General features: G+C 40.1%; 1 protein-coding gene across 2 annotated transcripts in view; it reads right to left on the bottom strand.

Annotated features, from left to right (window-relative positions):
- MET (MET proto-oncogene, receptor tyrosine kinase) overlaps positions 1-12,915 on the bottom strand; it is a 114,129-nt gene extending 101,214 nt beyond the window's left edge. For both annotated transcript variants that reach the window (XM_030308280.1, XM_030308281.1), the window contains exon 1: positions 12,741-12,915. The gene's annotated coding sequence lies outside the window, so the exon portion shown is untranslated. The remainder of the gene's footprint in view (positions 1-12,740) is intronic.
- Positions 12,916-15,894: the final 2,979 nt, after the last annotated feature.

Raw genomic sequence — 15,894 nt, 5'->3', positions numbered from 1 at the left:
TGTCCCTCTTACCCGTGTGTGTGTGTGTGTGTGTGTGTGTGTGTGTGTGTGTACTCTCTCTCAAAATAAATAACTTAAAAAAAAAGCAGTTCAACTCCTTAGCACATGTTAAAAACCATTCATGATTTGGCTTCTGCTTAACTCTCCAGCCTTGCCTTTTGCCATTGTCCCCCTAGAAATCTAGGCTCTATTTTCCCCTTCTGCAAGTTGCTGAAGTAGGCCATGAGCTCTCCCACTCTGGGTCTCAGCACATATGGATCCCTCTCTATGGAACACTTTTGTCCTCACCTTCACCTGATTAACTAACTCTCTCTTCAAGTCTCATTGTAGGTGACACTTCTTTCAGGAAGCCTTCTCTGTTGCCTCTCTCACCCTCTAGAAAGAGTAGAAACTGTTCCATGTGCTCACATATCAAACCTGCCTTATCCTTAGTTACACTTTATTATGTTGAGTTGTAATTTACTTGTTTGTAACTCCCACTAGACTAAAAGCTCCATTTTTATCCCCTAGCAGTACACAGCACTTGGCAAGGATTTGTTGAAGAATGGATAATGAAATGAATTAGTAAAGAATGACCCGGTACAAAGACTCTGGCAGTATGGATATAACAGAAAAAAAGAAGACTAGATTAGAAAGATATTAAAGAGATACAATTTATGTGACAATGATCTAACATGGATTTTGATCATAGGGGAAGAATCAGAAGTCAGGGATGACTAAAAAATATCTATCTTGGTGTCAAAAACAAAGGTAAGATAAATAGGCAGAGAAAAGTTATGGGGCAAAAAAATAGTTCATTTAAAAACTCTGAGGTATCTGTTGGTCATTCAAGTGCAAGTGTCTATAAGGTAGCTAATAAATGGGCATGGTGGTCTAGAGCAGAGAGAGTCAGACATGACAATTGTGAATCATTGGTCCATCAGTGTATTTGAAGTAATGGAGGTAAGTAAGATCACATATGGGCATGTTCGGTATGCAGAAAGAAGGAATTCAAGCTTTAGATATAAAGTTGAAATCTAAACTCGAAAAAGAAAAGTTTGAGTGGTATTTCAGAAGCTAGAAATTTCAAAAAGGAGGAGCAATATGTATGGTGTCAAATCTCACAGGGGGGTCAACTGGGATAAAAACAAGTGTCCATCAGATTTCACTATGAGGAAGTTGCTGGTTATTAGAGTGAAGACATCTTTTTGGTAGATGGGAACAGACTGCTTGAGTGGAATGAATTAATGAATGAGAATAGAGACACTGAGTTAGAAATTATTTTCAAGAATTTTTTATTTAAAGGATAAGGCAGAAATAGAAGTGAATACTTAAGATAAATACTTAAGGTAAATGTATAGTAAAAACCCTATCAGAATGTCTGGAGATTTTTTTTTTTTTTCTAGAAGCAGCAGCAAGTTGAGTAAGGGTTGAATGAAAACAGTGAGGGAGATTTTAAAAGATGGTAGGGGTGGGCAGGGAGGGTGGGACAGATGAAGCAAGGTGCTCAAAGATGTGGGAGAATAGAATCAAGACCACAGGGTGAAAAGACCATTTTATCATTTGAGACAGAAGCAGGGAGGTAATAACAGGTATATGGAAACCATCTGGGCTTGTGTTTACTCTCCAAACCATAAAGAGAGATATTACACTGAGAGTAAAGGAAGCAAAAGAAAGAAAGTTTGGAATCATTGTGGGAATGGGGGAAAATGGGCAATGACCAAAACAAAAGTTCTCTTGAGGTGATACTAATCCTAATGCACAATGCTGATTTCAGTTGAGAGTCCAAGCAGTCAGCAAGATAGATTTGGGAATTAAATGGTTCCATAATCATGACGTTGGTAGTGAATTCTTATAATGTTTATATAACTCATCAGATATATGGGCCTTTATTAAAGGGCAACGCTAGCATTTGATTATTTTTATTTTATTTTTGATTTATTTTATATTTGATTATTTTTATTTCAAAACCAGTTTTATTAAAATCTACAAGGAATAATTTCAGAGAAAAGAAAACACACTGAAACAGATACTCTGCTCTCTTTTCAATAAAACCAACAATCTGAAGATGTTAAAGAAATGAATCAGATATAATGATCATCTAACTGTGAAAATTAAAACCCATTTAGGAATTGTGAGGGAGGCTTGATCTTAAATACCACTCTAGTTACTCATTCAGAATCTTTAATAACATTTGGAAAGTAATTAATCAACTTATGACATAGACTCAAGGGCTGTCACATTTCATTGTCGTTAGTGAAACTGGGGTTTTATCTGCACTCTTCTGGTGATTTAAAGAACAATCTTTTTTGTAAGCTTTTTGAAGAGCAGAAGAGTGTTTAAAACAATTGAATTCTGACATATAGATTTCAATGAACAATCCAAGTATGTGTTAGTAAAACTGAAGTACAGTTTAGAAGTATCTTAATTTTGACATGACAGAAAGTGAATTTCTGAAAAGTCCAAAATGTGTATTTATTTCTTTTAGGAAGACACTTTTTCTGTCAACAAGCTTTACTTTGGGTGCTTCTTTATATAATTCAATAGCACTTAAAAAAAAAAAAAAAACAGCTAGGGTAATAATATTTTAAGCCCAAAGGTTCATGTAGGCCCTAAACGATTCTATTTGTCTGGTGTCTCTATCTTAACTAGACAATGGTCAGTCCATGAACTCACCTTGGACAGTGTAGCAGCAGCTGAAGGGGTTCTGTCTGAATATGAGACCAGAGTAAGGTGACATCTACTCACTTCAGTCTCTCAGAGGAGGAAAAAGACAAAAAGTGAAGGCAGACCTTGATAGGAGCTTTCCTCAAATCTTTAGACCACTGTCTGAGTTCGTGTTTAGAACATAACAAATGTAATTATTACATACACTCCAGCATGAACTCTGTGTAATCAAAGCCCAAAGAAATGGCCTCAAGATAATATCTGAAAGTAAAGCTAATATATATCCACAGCAGATGGTATTCCAAGGGAGAATAGTTATGGATATAATTTCGAAGGCCATAAGCTTTGATCCCAAGAGTAACTGATGCATTATAATGAGCTGATATGCTAGAAAATTCTGGTCATGAACATCATGTAAAATACTTGTAAGTTTGGTTTTAAAACTATGAATTCTTTTGAGAATACAGAATTTCATTTGTAGTGTCTGCAAGTAGCTAATAGAATGCTTAGAGCATGTCTCCAACACTCAGAATAAAAGTTCCTTCTACTTCCTGCTACGTATCCTTGCTATTCGTATTGGTATCTGAGGGTAGAACAGACTAAGAGTTCTGATCTAGGACTGGGCAAATGATAGCCTCACTTCTCCTAGAATCAAACCACATGTGACAGAGGAAGTTCAGACTTTGCTTACCTATCACATGTCCTACCATTTTACTGTGAGTATTCCTGGATTCCCCACTCAGTTGTGCCCAGCCTTTTTCCTATTCAGAAGGCAGCAGCCTGATTCCTAATGTGACACTCTCCTCACAACCAGCACTGCACCCAAGCCCGTGACCCAGCAGTGTATCCACCCATCTCTCCCCTCTTGTAACCTCACTGATCCAACACCCATTAAAACTTCCAGGTTTTGGGGCACATGGGTGGCTCAGTGGGTTAAACATCTGACTCTTGGTTTCAGCTCAGGTCATGATCTCATGGGTTCATGAGTTGGAGCCCTGCATTGGGCTCCATGCTGACAGTGCTGAGCCTGCTTGGGATTCTTTCCCTCTCTCTCTGCTCTTCCCCCACTGGTGCTGTCTCTCTCTCTCTCAAAACAAAACAAAACAAAAACAATAAACTTCCAGCTCTTCTCCTTCATTATTTCTTTTCTCTATCTGTTGCATGAGAGTTATCACAAAAACCTTCTTAACTTGAACTACAGTTTTCCAAGTACACAAATATAAAGGCTTATCAAATTATGAGAACTTGTAGAGTTTTAAAGAGCATCTAAAAATGAACGTGCACATATTGATATACGATTATTACTAATGGTTTGATCAACCATTGAAATAGAAATTAAGCATGTCTCTTTCTATATATATGACCATATAAGCCATATAAATAAATTACTCCTTATATAGTACTATCCATAATTAAGTTTCAAAACAAGTTTAATGATGGAATGAATATGCATTCAGTAAACCTTCAGGTTCACCTAAAAGAACCTCTATGTAAAGACCATAATAGCACAATTTTCCTTTTTCTCTCCACCAAGATACAAGAAATCACCAAATTCTGTCACCCCAATGTTTTCTGAGGACAAAATGTGAGGAGTAGTTAGAAATTCACAACATGGTATCAAGAAAGATCTCAGTGCCCATGTTTCAGTACTCTGCCTTCTTCTAAATACTACTTTCTTTCTGTTAGAGAGAAGGACTTGCTGTCTCCACAGCCATCAGTACTCTAATCATGTGCATTTCAACTTCACGTAAAGCTACATATTTGTGCTGAGTCCATATGGGAAGTCTAGTTACTAGAAAATATACACTCAAAAACAGGAAGTCTAAGTACAGTAAGAGGTGTTTTTCTCCACACAATAGAGTTTAAATATGTGTCATCTATATAATCTGGAGCAAAACCTAACACCCTCATTATTGTTGAAAAACTCTTCCCTTCTACATTATGGCAACTTAGGATTATAGCATTACATTTTCTAAACCTGTTTGAACTTGCTTATAGATACAAATGACCTGCCCTTTTCTATGCATAGTTTTCAGTCAGTAAGCATGTCAAGGTGGGAGGAAGAATGGCAGGAACAGTAAAAGGGGGAAAAAAAATCAATTTTCAGAAAGCATATGGTAACAACTGAATATTTAATCTAATTAGCCTAGAAATGCCTTCCTATTTTCAGCACTCTTTGCAAGGCAGTTGCTTCATGGTACAGAATGAATTTCAATAAATGTCATATATTTAGTTTGATGGCTTATTTTAAAAATTTGTCGAACCAGGTCACTGACTCAGAATAGATTTATTCTGAGACATGACAGATGGATACTGATACTGAATAGAAAGATTGACATTAGCTGGAAGGTTCTACGCAGAAGAAAACGTCATTCAGTTAACATTCAACAAAAGTGTTACTGAGTACCTACTGTGTGTTAGGATAAAATAATAAATATCTGGACCTGACTTTTTTTTTTTTACAATAGAAAGAGGAGTGCTGGCAAAATATTTTCCTTGGGGTTAGTAAGGATTACAACTGACTACTACTGGGTCTTTAAAAGTACTTACATTTTTCACATTGCATCAGAAAACTGTATTAGCACTCGTTCAAATATTCATTCTGTTACGGTTATGAGATTTTAGACCTAATTCAGGTATTTGAAGATGCTGTTTACTGACCCTTAGCAAAAACCAACTTCCTATTCTTCTGGAACAAAAAAGGCCTTACATGGCTTCAAAGATTTCTTAGACATCAAAGAGCTTAGAGAGACATACAGTTTATGGGTAATGATTTAGGATTTAGTGAATCAAAAACACATGGATTAAATTTCCTTTAAAAGACTCCTAGGTTTAAATTTTAAGAGCTAAAATGTTGGTCTAAACACACAGTGGTCTCAAGAAAAGGCAAAACTTATTTTTAAAGATAGTTTGAATTGTCTTGTGGACCCCAAACTTGGCTGGATTTTCCTTTCTCACATGATTAGACTTCAAAGGAGACAACCTGCCTTCTGTTAAACAAATTTACTCTACCTCTCTCTCTGCCTTGTGAAAACTACATTACAGTTGACCCTCCAATAACATGAGTTGGGAATGCACGGGTCCACTTATACAACACAGTACTGTAAATGTATTTCCTCTTCCTTACCATTTTCTTAATAACATTTTCTTAATAACATTTCTTCACTTTATTTTAAGAATACAGTATATAGTACATGTAACATAATGTGTTAACCAACTGTTATTGGTAAGGCTTCCAGTCAACAGTAGGCTATTAGTAGTTAAGTTCTGGGGGAGTCAAAAGATACACAGATTTTTGACTGTGCAGGGGGTCAGTGCCCCTAACCCCTGTGTTGTTCAAGGGTCAACTATATTTCAAAGGTCTCCAGCTCTGAATGCTTTTCGGTATTTTCAATAAAATGTTAAAAAATCACAAACAACCCGTGGTCTTATGAAACAATTGCAGTACTTTCCAGTTCCTCCAAGTCAATTCTGTTTTCTTATGTGCAACTTCAAAATTGGACTGGGATTTTAGATCCAACTATCAGGGAATATAGGATCACTTCAAAACAGGAAAAAGCCACTGATATTAATATGTGCACTGTTTCACGATATATTATATTTGCATTTAAAATAGTAGGAAGAAATACAGTACATAATCTTCCGTTCTAACACAATGGCCTTCCTGAAGGCCACTAGCCTGGGCATTTCACTGAGATTTTAGGATTAAAGGAAACAAGTTAGTGGACAACCTGTGAGCTTTCATTCCTTTGGAAAAATAGATTGCAATAGTGATCTGATGGCTTTTAAAGGGCACTCGAAACTAATGCAGCACACATTTTGAATTTCAATGGTAGAGAAATAACAACTAGTGAAGTTCAGGCAGATATAAAAAAACAAAACAAAGCAAAAGCACCAGTATGCCAAAGAGGGAGTTTATCCTGAATGAGAACTTGGAAATGAAATCTATACATACAGTTACGATGAACTGAGGTTTCAGAAAAAGATTGTTTCACTTTAAGAATGAAAAAAGTAGAGTGCCCTTTAGTTTACAAATATACATAGCTTGATAGAAAGCATACTGGTTAATGAGTTTACAAAAATAAGTATGTGCCAATAGGTGATAAATTATATCTTTTTTTATTTAAAAAAAATTTTAATGTTTATTTTTGAAAGAGAGAGAGACAGAGTGTGAGCAGGGGAATGGCAGAGAGACAGAGAGACACAGATTCCGAAAGACTCCAGGCTCTGAGCTGTCAGCACAGAGCCTGACGCAGGGCCTGAACTCACAAATTGCAAGATCATGACCTGAGCCGAAGTCGGATGCTCAACTGACTGAGCCACCCAGGTGCCCTTATCCTTTTTTTTTTTTTTTTTAATTGCTAAACTAATTTTCCAGAGGGAGGACAAATCTGAGAACTCTAGAAGATAAAATACTTGGCACAAGTGGCTCTGGGACTCTTCGGCCATGCATGGTGCTGAATATAACACCTGAAGGTGATACAGTGGACCACTTGGCAGGTATAGTCATGGCTAAGGATTGTAAACAGAACCACCAGAGGCCAAATCTGGCACACACACTTTTTGTCTCTGTATCCTGCACAGTGTTTTAAATTTTTTTTTTCAACGTTTATTTATTTTTGGGACAGAGAGAGACACAGCATGAATGGGGGAGGGGCAGAGAGAGAGGGAGACACAGAATCAGAAACAGGCTCCAGGCTCTGAGATGTCAGTACAGAGCCTGACGCGGGGCTCGAACTCCCGGACCGCGAGATCGTGACCTGGCTGAAGTCGGACGCTTAACCGACTGCGCCACCCAGGCGCCCCTGCACAGTGTTTTAAAGATGCTGAGTCAACACTTTAAAGTTGCAAGGTTTCTAGTTTCTCTTGAAAATTTGAAAGACACCACCACATGGGTCCATGACACATACTGGGGTCCACAGCAACTCTGATGATGCCAAATGCTGGCTGCCTCCTTTCAGGTGCGGCTTTTTCTAAGCATGTTGTCATCCCTAGTGAAATGGTTAGTTTCATTCATTTAGGTTACCTGTTTACAAATCTTTTTTTAATTTTTTAATTTTTTAATTTTAATAATCTCTACGTCCCACATGGGGTTTAAACTCACAACCCCGAGATTGAGTTGCATGCTCCACTGACTAAGCCAGACAGGTCCCCTCCCTTTTTTTTTTTTTTTTTTTCCTGTTTGCAAATCTTGATACAGGATATAGACAGGGCTTAAAGGGGCAGGAAGAAAAGAAGAAGAAAATCCAACACAGTGGTTTAACATTGGAAAGGGAAAAGAAAGGAGAGAGACAAGAAAAAAGTGTTCAGCAAACAGAGGCTGCATACCATGAGCAACTGTCTCCTTTGCTGTCTCCAAATATTTACTATGGAAGGGATCTGAGACAAAGACTGTGGGTATTACTCTCAACAAATCCTTTTGGGCCAGGCTTACAGTGTAGAAAATAAGAAGGAAAATTGTCTGAATGGAGCAAGAACCTTGATCAAGGATGGCACGTGGACACGGGACCAACTGAATGCAGGAAAATACCATGGGTTTGCTTCTTCCATACACCATAAACCAAGGGATGTGGGCCACTCCTTCACCGTCCCCTTTGAGACTGCAATGAACTATGGCAGGCACTGTCCAAGTACTTCCCATAAAAAATGAGGGACTCCAAGTATAGCTGTGCGGGCTATGCAATGCACAATTCCAGAGACAACACAATGAAAATAGCGTTCCCAAGAAGTGCAAAGCAGAAGCCATGCTCCAGATTTTCACATGGCTCATTCTCTTATCTCCTTCAGGTTCTAGTTCAAAGGTCATCTTCAAAGTGAAGCCTTCTCTAACTCTACTACTGAATTTTTCAATTACCACTCCATCCCCTTATGCTTGACAGTCCCCACTCCGCTTCCTTGCAGCTCTTATCACCACATCACAAACACCACATTTTTATTTATGTATTTTATTTATTGTTTGCCTTCCTCAATATAGAACAGAGTATTTTACTGTTAGAGATCTTAGTCTGTTTTATTCTCTACTGCTATGCCAGAGTCTTGAATTATGGCTGGTAGGCGCTCAGTAAATTATCCTGAATGTCTAAGTCCTCAATCACATTCTTAGAGTATAGGAACCTGACTTTCTATACCCAACGTGGGGTATGAACTCACAACCCTCAAATCAAGAGTCATATGCTCTATCGACTAAGCCAGTGAGGTGCCCCTACAGGCCCTTAATATGAATTCTATGGTTCCCTATAGCTACATAATTTATTACAGAAATTAAAAACTACATAAGTAACCTGCATAAATATACTTGTGCAAATTTACACAATCATAGAAGAAATATGTATACCTGGATATGCAATTAGTTAGCTGGGGGTTTTTTCCCCACTGTTCTCACACCTCCTGCTACAAATGCCACACGTGTGATTTTTCTCTCAATTACATTTTACAGCTTATAAAAACACTTTCTTCATTTTGTCCTCCGAAAAGCAAAGGATCTGTAGTAAGATTTTACTGGATGTTTTTATTGAAACAAATCCCAAGGGGAATATACTAAACTGTTAAACACAGCTGAAGAGATATCTGAGAATGGGCTTTCTGATAGTAGGACAGATTACAAAATTACTCACAGCTCTTTATCTGATAACAGGAGCAGAACGCCCCACACATATGAATGAAGGCTTTTTCTGGTATCTTTACTACAAAAAGAGAAAGAGCAAAAAAGAGCATTTGAGAAATAGAAGGTGAGAAAAACTCCAGAAATTAGAAATGTTACATTCATCACTTATCACTAACCTAAGAATCCTAAACTATGCTTCAGTGGAAAATGCTTCAAATAGTTAACCTTAATGATGGCTGGGCAGAAGCTATGTGGTGCAGTCAGGATAGCATGGAGGCTAGGCTCAAACACAGTGTCCTTGCCTATAGCAAGGAGAGGTTAGTATGTTGATACCAGCCTCGTCTATTTTGTAAGGTTGTTGTAGTCTCAAAAAGAGAACATGCTCAGGGGGCGCCTGGGTGGCGCAGTCGGTTAAGCGTCCTACTTCAGCCAGGTCACGATCTCGTGGTCCGTGAGTTTGAGCCCCGCGTCAGGCTCTGGGCTGATGGCTCAGAGCCTGGAGCCTGTTTCTGATTCTGTGTCTCCCTCTCTCTCTACCCCTCCCCCGTTCATGCTCTGTCTCTCTCTGTCCCAAAAATAAATAAACATTGAAAAAAAAAAGAGAACATGCTCAGAAATAGCTTGAAAATTCTAAGAAGTCTTTAAATTCCAATCTTTTGTTGTTGTTTTTTTTAAAGAAGTCTATTATTTAGTAGTAAATGGGATGATTTCTAATGTCATTTTCATGTTATGTTCCCTTAATAATTATGGATCTTGGTTCCATTTTATATGTTATTTATCTGAATATCTAGATTATAAACTCTTCAAGGGCAGAGATTTCATTTCTCCCTTTGAAAAAATGTTTCTTTAGTATCAAACACATACGACGCTCAACATATAGTTCTTAGCTATTTTTGGTGAGGCAAATGTAAGCCTGGCAGCAATTCAGTGCCTGTTAAGAAAAGAGAATCAAAGTGATCCTAAATTGACATTAGTCAGTATATTTATCATCCATTACTAAGAGGTTACTATTTATTTTGCATAGAGCAAAGCCCTTGAGGAAACTGCCCTGAGGGCTCTATGTCAAAGATACCAGTTTCAACATACACCAGGGAGGTAAAAGGAGGTTAATTTCCTGGTACGTGAGATTCTTCAAATTTTCTTCCCTTAAGGCAGCACAATTAGGAAATTTGGTATCCCATTAACAAGCACAGCAGCCTGAGGAAGTATTAGGGATGATGGGGAAAAGACAGCATTGCTGGCTCTGGTGCGCCTAATGACGGCAAAGAAGAAACCATGAAATCAGAGTGGAAAAATGGGGGTACAGAGGGTTTGGAAGGAACTCTGACCAAACCCAGGAGAAGGGGTGAGGAGAAAGGGACAGAAAGATGGGAGGTGCTCTCAGAGTGTACAGAGCTGTGTATTCCTCATGGGTGTGTGGCCATAGGCACTGGTGCAACCACCTAGAGAAAGGTGTTGTGTCCGAAAGGAATAATTCTTTTGAGTTATTCACTTTCTTTTGAGATGATTACATTTGAGAACAAGTTTATTTGAGGCTACTATATAGATTTGTAAAAGGAAAATTAGACCAATGCTATTTTGAATTATTATTTTTTTAACCAACGGCTAAGAAAATTGACTTTTCAAATGTATTTCTTAGTCTAACCCACATTAAAACAAATTTTAAAAATTTCAAGATTATAGTGGGACATATACTTAAATGGGAATTTATAAAATAAGTATATGTCTCCTGCTTAGAAAAGGGTCAATTTCCTTTTATTGTAATTTTAAAAGTCATGAAAATATTACCAGCTTTCATACTGACTGGCTACGGTTAATCTTGTATATCTTTAGCATTCAAATAAACCTCACCCATTAATTCTGAAGGCATGGAGTGTATATATAACGTAAACCCCTCCTGTGATGTATTAAGAACAAAGCAATCTTTGAAAAAGTAATACTCAGCAGATCATCTTTTATATGCCATACAGTCCATCATGTTAAAATCAAAACATATTTCGGTTAATAATTATAGACTTATGCACCATTAAGTTTGAGACTTGAACAGATTTTCCAAAACACCAGTGTATTTTATAGGCACTCAAGACACATTTTTGTGTCTACACTACAAAAATGTCTTAGGAGTAATATAAATGATACTGGTATTATTCAGCAGTTTAAAAAGAATGAACTTTGAATACGCCACAGTCTTGCAGTGTATGAGTGGAGCCACAGCACCTTACTTCTGTTCTATTACAGAAGTTTACATGTGGAAACAAATCCCAATATGCTTAGAACTCGAAAGGAAAGCTACGTACATGTAAGTAATCCAAGCACCACTTAACAGTTTACATAAAAACACAATTTATGTCCCAGTAGCACAGAGAAACATGATGTACAGCATTTTCAGACCATCTTCATGCAGAAAAAATGCATTAGTCAGCTATAATAGTTCAGCTATAAAGGAAAATAATGTTTTTCTGGATCCATTTGCATGGCAATGTCCATGTGTCTGGCTGATGAAAACGGCAGAATAAACCACCCAACTCTACAAAATGTGAACAGTCTTCTTAAAATTCAGTAGAGGGTCCATATAGTCTATATTCTCTGCAATGTGAGTTTTTACAATCCTCTCACGTTCATCGCCCATCTTAACCTGACAATTATAGTATCCTGATTATGTTGCTTAAGAGGGCTGACAATATTTCATTCAGCCCTAGAGCTCCTTTGAACATAAAACTGTGATAAGGTAAAATACACTGGGCAACTATTCATGCGTGAGCCACTGGAACTCTCTCCAACTGCCGAATTAGTAAATGGCCCTTTTAAAACATAGAAGGTATGAAATGGGAAACCAATCCATAGTCGGTGAAAATACTTTCATTGGAACTTAAATTATTGGATCAGTACCAGTACTAGCTAGACTGCCCGACCTCCGGTTATAATCTATTTCCCCGAATAAGACAGATGCCCTCCATATAGCCCCGGCAAAGACATAAGTAAGGTACGATTGAAAATGATGGATCACAAGCCCTATGTGTTTGCCAGAAATGAAGAATTCAGATTTTCACAAACACACCTGCCCCTTGAAAGGATCCTCAAGCGTTATAGATAAAGCAGGGCTGGGAAAAAGAAAAGCGCTTGGGTCGAATCTTGCCTGCCGCATCACTCTGGGACATGGTGACCAAATCTCTTTTCTAAGGGCTGAGTCAGATCACCGCCTTGAAACTTGCCCGGCCATAACAGTCATACATCACCCCTTACTCCAGCGCCCCTCTCTCCCCTGAGTCATACAGGTGGCCGTCAGAAACAACCCCTTAAAACGAAAAGCTCCACTCTACTTTACACCTCTACCCCGCCACGTCCCTTCAGTTTCTGAAACCCCTAAACTCTTGCTCACCTCCCTGGTCTTGCCCCGTGGAACAGCACTCAGGTCTCTTAAGGGGAACAAAGAGCAGAACGCTAGGGCCGAGGGGTGGGGTGCGGGGTCTGGAGTGGGCTGTAGCTTTACCTCGAGGCGTCCAAGAACCGTGGAGAAGTCAGTCGCACAGAGACCACCCGCGTGCTCCGCGCCTCCCGGCTGCAGGTCAGCTGTCGCCCCGCATCTGGCTGGCGCCCTCCGCTGGGTTCCGCATCTGGTCACAAAGCGCTCGGGGCGCTGCAGGCAGCGAGAGCGTCCTGGTCACCTGCGGCGCGGCCGAGCCGAACGCCCGGTCTGCCACCCAGCCGAGCTCCCTCCGCCCCTTCTCACCCGCGCGCAACCGAGCCGGTGACTCAGCCGGGCAGTGGCGCGCGCGGCCCGCGGCGGCCCCGGGCGCGTCCCGGCGGGAAGCACGGGCAGGCGACCCGACCCAAGCGCTCGCCCGCCTGCCCGCCTGCCCGCCCCAGCACGTGTCCGTCTACCTCGAGTGGGGTCGTCCGCCCGGTCCGCCGGTCCTAGGACCGCTGAGGTGGGGACTGGCACCACCCAAAGGGGGAAATCGGCCCCCGCCCTTCCTGCCGCCCGCGCGCCGCGCCTGGCCCCGCGGGGGTCGCGTTTCCTCCCACCCCTCCCCCGCCCCCGCCAAGGTGAAACTTTCTAGGTGGAGGAGAAGTTTTCTCGCCCTGGCCGCGAGATCTCAACTCCGCTAGCTCGGGCAGTTTGAAGTTAGCAGAGCGGGAGATATGCGAGTCCGAGTCTCCCCCTCCTGGTGCTCGCGCGGCGAGCGTCAGCCGACGCGCGGAACGCCCGGCGCGCCCACTCCGCGCACACTCCACGCACCCCACCCCGCGCGCTGCCGGCGGGAGAAGCGCGACGCTCTGTTGCCAGACTCTCCCACGGCTCCGTCAGCCGCTGGGCGCTGAGCGGGGTAGAGAAAGAGTTGGACACCACAGAGACAAGGAATTCATTGTTAGCGACGGAGGTAGGAGTGGATGGAGAATTGTCCCAATGATTTCGTTATGCAACGTTTATCCCCTGCTATATAATAACTTGGATCTCTGGGAGGAAGAACAACACAGGAGTTTAGCCCTGAGGAAACTTCAACTTCTTTCACTTTTTTTTTTTTCATAGCAGGAAACAGGCTGATTAAATAACTAGGCAAACAGCAATGAACAAGCAAAACGGAACAAAAGTTTAATTCTTGAACGTTGAAATCTTATGATTAAAAAAAAAAAAGGTTTGTGAGGCCTGGTGAATTGTATTAGGAATGTGTTAGGGTAAGTTTTTATACTTCATATGCCTGACTACCAAAATTGACATTAACCTTCAAGAGAATAAACACGCAAAGGTAACAGAATCTAAGGAACAGCATTGTCTGTTAGGTCTTAGTAGGTCTCCTTTCTGACTGGCCTAAGGGCTTGTCATATAATGGCATCTGTTAATTACTGAGTCACGGCACCAAACAACATTCACTGTGCAGGCTCAGGAATCATTTACTACAGAATGAAAAATAGAAAAGTAAAATAAGAATAGTTGTCATTTTCCTGAGAGCTTACTATGTGCCAGGCACTTTATCAGGGACTGCAGAAGCAGTTTCAATCCTCAAAAGTAATTACCTCACGATTCCCCAATTTTATGGAAAAAGGACTTTCCTATTACGTCATACTAGAGCTCTGCATTGAACCATTTTGCAGATGAGGAACCTGAATGCCTAAGTTCCTGAGGGTCACATAACTGGTTAGTAAAAGAGGTGAGGTTAGAACCCAGCCCTCAAATCCCAGTCAGGTGTTCTTCACAGCATGCCAAAAGGCCGAAGCCTGGCAAGCTTACTGAAGATTTCCTGATATCACATGGCGTAATTTAAGTATGACTATGGTTATTGGTTATATAACCATATTGGCTAACCTATAGGTCACAGGGCACTGGTCCCATTTATGGACAGTTCAGTTATAGATTTGGGGTTCAGTACCAACTTTCAATAAAAGAGGAATAAACTAATGGATTCACACACACACACACACACACACACACACACACACAATTAGCCATAGTTGTCCAAAGAAATGACTAGAGTGTCGTTTCTGTTTCCTGGTTTCCATAGCAATATGTTAACTGGATATTTAGATTGCATTATATAGTTGCCTGAACAGGTTTTCTGAGTTTGTGTACCATGATAAAAACACAAAAGAAAAAAATTACAATTAAACTAGTAGAAAAGCCAATGCAAAATAGAAAATAGATTATAAACCTAAGTAATGTATTATGTATCTTCAGCACCAAAGTTTCCTAGTTCCTAGTTACTGACAAATTTCAATCCACTTTTGAAACTGTATTAAAAATTGTCATTTTGATTTATTAACCATGAGTAAGGAGATAACATTTTATAAAAATAACATTTACTAGGAATAGCATCATAAAAGTATCTGAGTGTGTGGAAATAAAATAGTTTTTACATACTACCCAGAGAGTTTCGATCAGGGGAAGGGTTAGAAGTCATTTCACATATTCGGAAATGGACAGAAGCAGATACTTTTAAAAGGCAATAAGAGTTCTAAAGTTCAATTTTCGTTTTGTGGCTAACTTCACTTGTTGCTGTTTAACTTTCCTTGGGTCCGTGGTATGGGTGACACACTGTATGATGGAGTTCTTTTGGTATTTTCCTAATCAAACCAAACTCCTGTGGCCAATACTGTTGGCTGGCTAAGCCAGCACCTGTTCCCAACCAGATATTCCTTTGCCTGCCTCCACTCCTGGGGTTAGAAAGGAGAAATACTTGCTTTCCCAGACTCCTTTGCAGCCAGACATGGCCATATGATATCATTCTGGTAATGAAATTATGCTAAAGTCTATTGGGGACTTCTGGGAAAGAGTTTAATTTCCCGATTAAAGAGATCTGATAAACTTGCCACCCCTTCCCACTTCTTGCTTTCTTGATTTCATATATAATGCCCAGCCAAGAAGTAGTCATCTTGTGACCATGAGAAGTTGGCTCTGGCATTGCTGAGCTATAGCACTAATACCAGTAGACCCCTGCTTCCAGATTTGTTATTTTTTGGGAAAATGCTTGTTCCAGACACTGTTAGCCAGGATTTCCAACACCTGGAGTCCAAAGCATTCAAAACTGATATATTCTCAAATGGGGAACAAGACATCTCCAAGACTGAGTTTGGAATAGTAGTTAAGAGTGTGGGTTTTAGGGGGTGCCTGGTTGGCTTAGTTAGTAGAGCATGTGACTCTTGATCTT

Source organism: Lynx canadensis, chromosome A2 (assembly GCF_007474595.2).
Source record: "Lynx canadensis isolate LIC74 chromosome A2, mLynCan4.pri.v2, whole genome shotgun sequence".
Taxonomy (NCBI): Eukaryota; Metazoa; Chordata; class Mammalia; order Carnivora; family Felidae; genus Lynx; species Lynx canadensis.
This window is presented reverse-complemented; position numbering and strand designations above follow the sequence as displayed.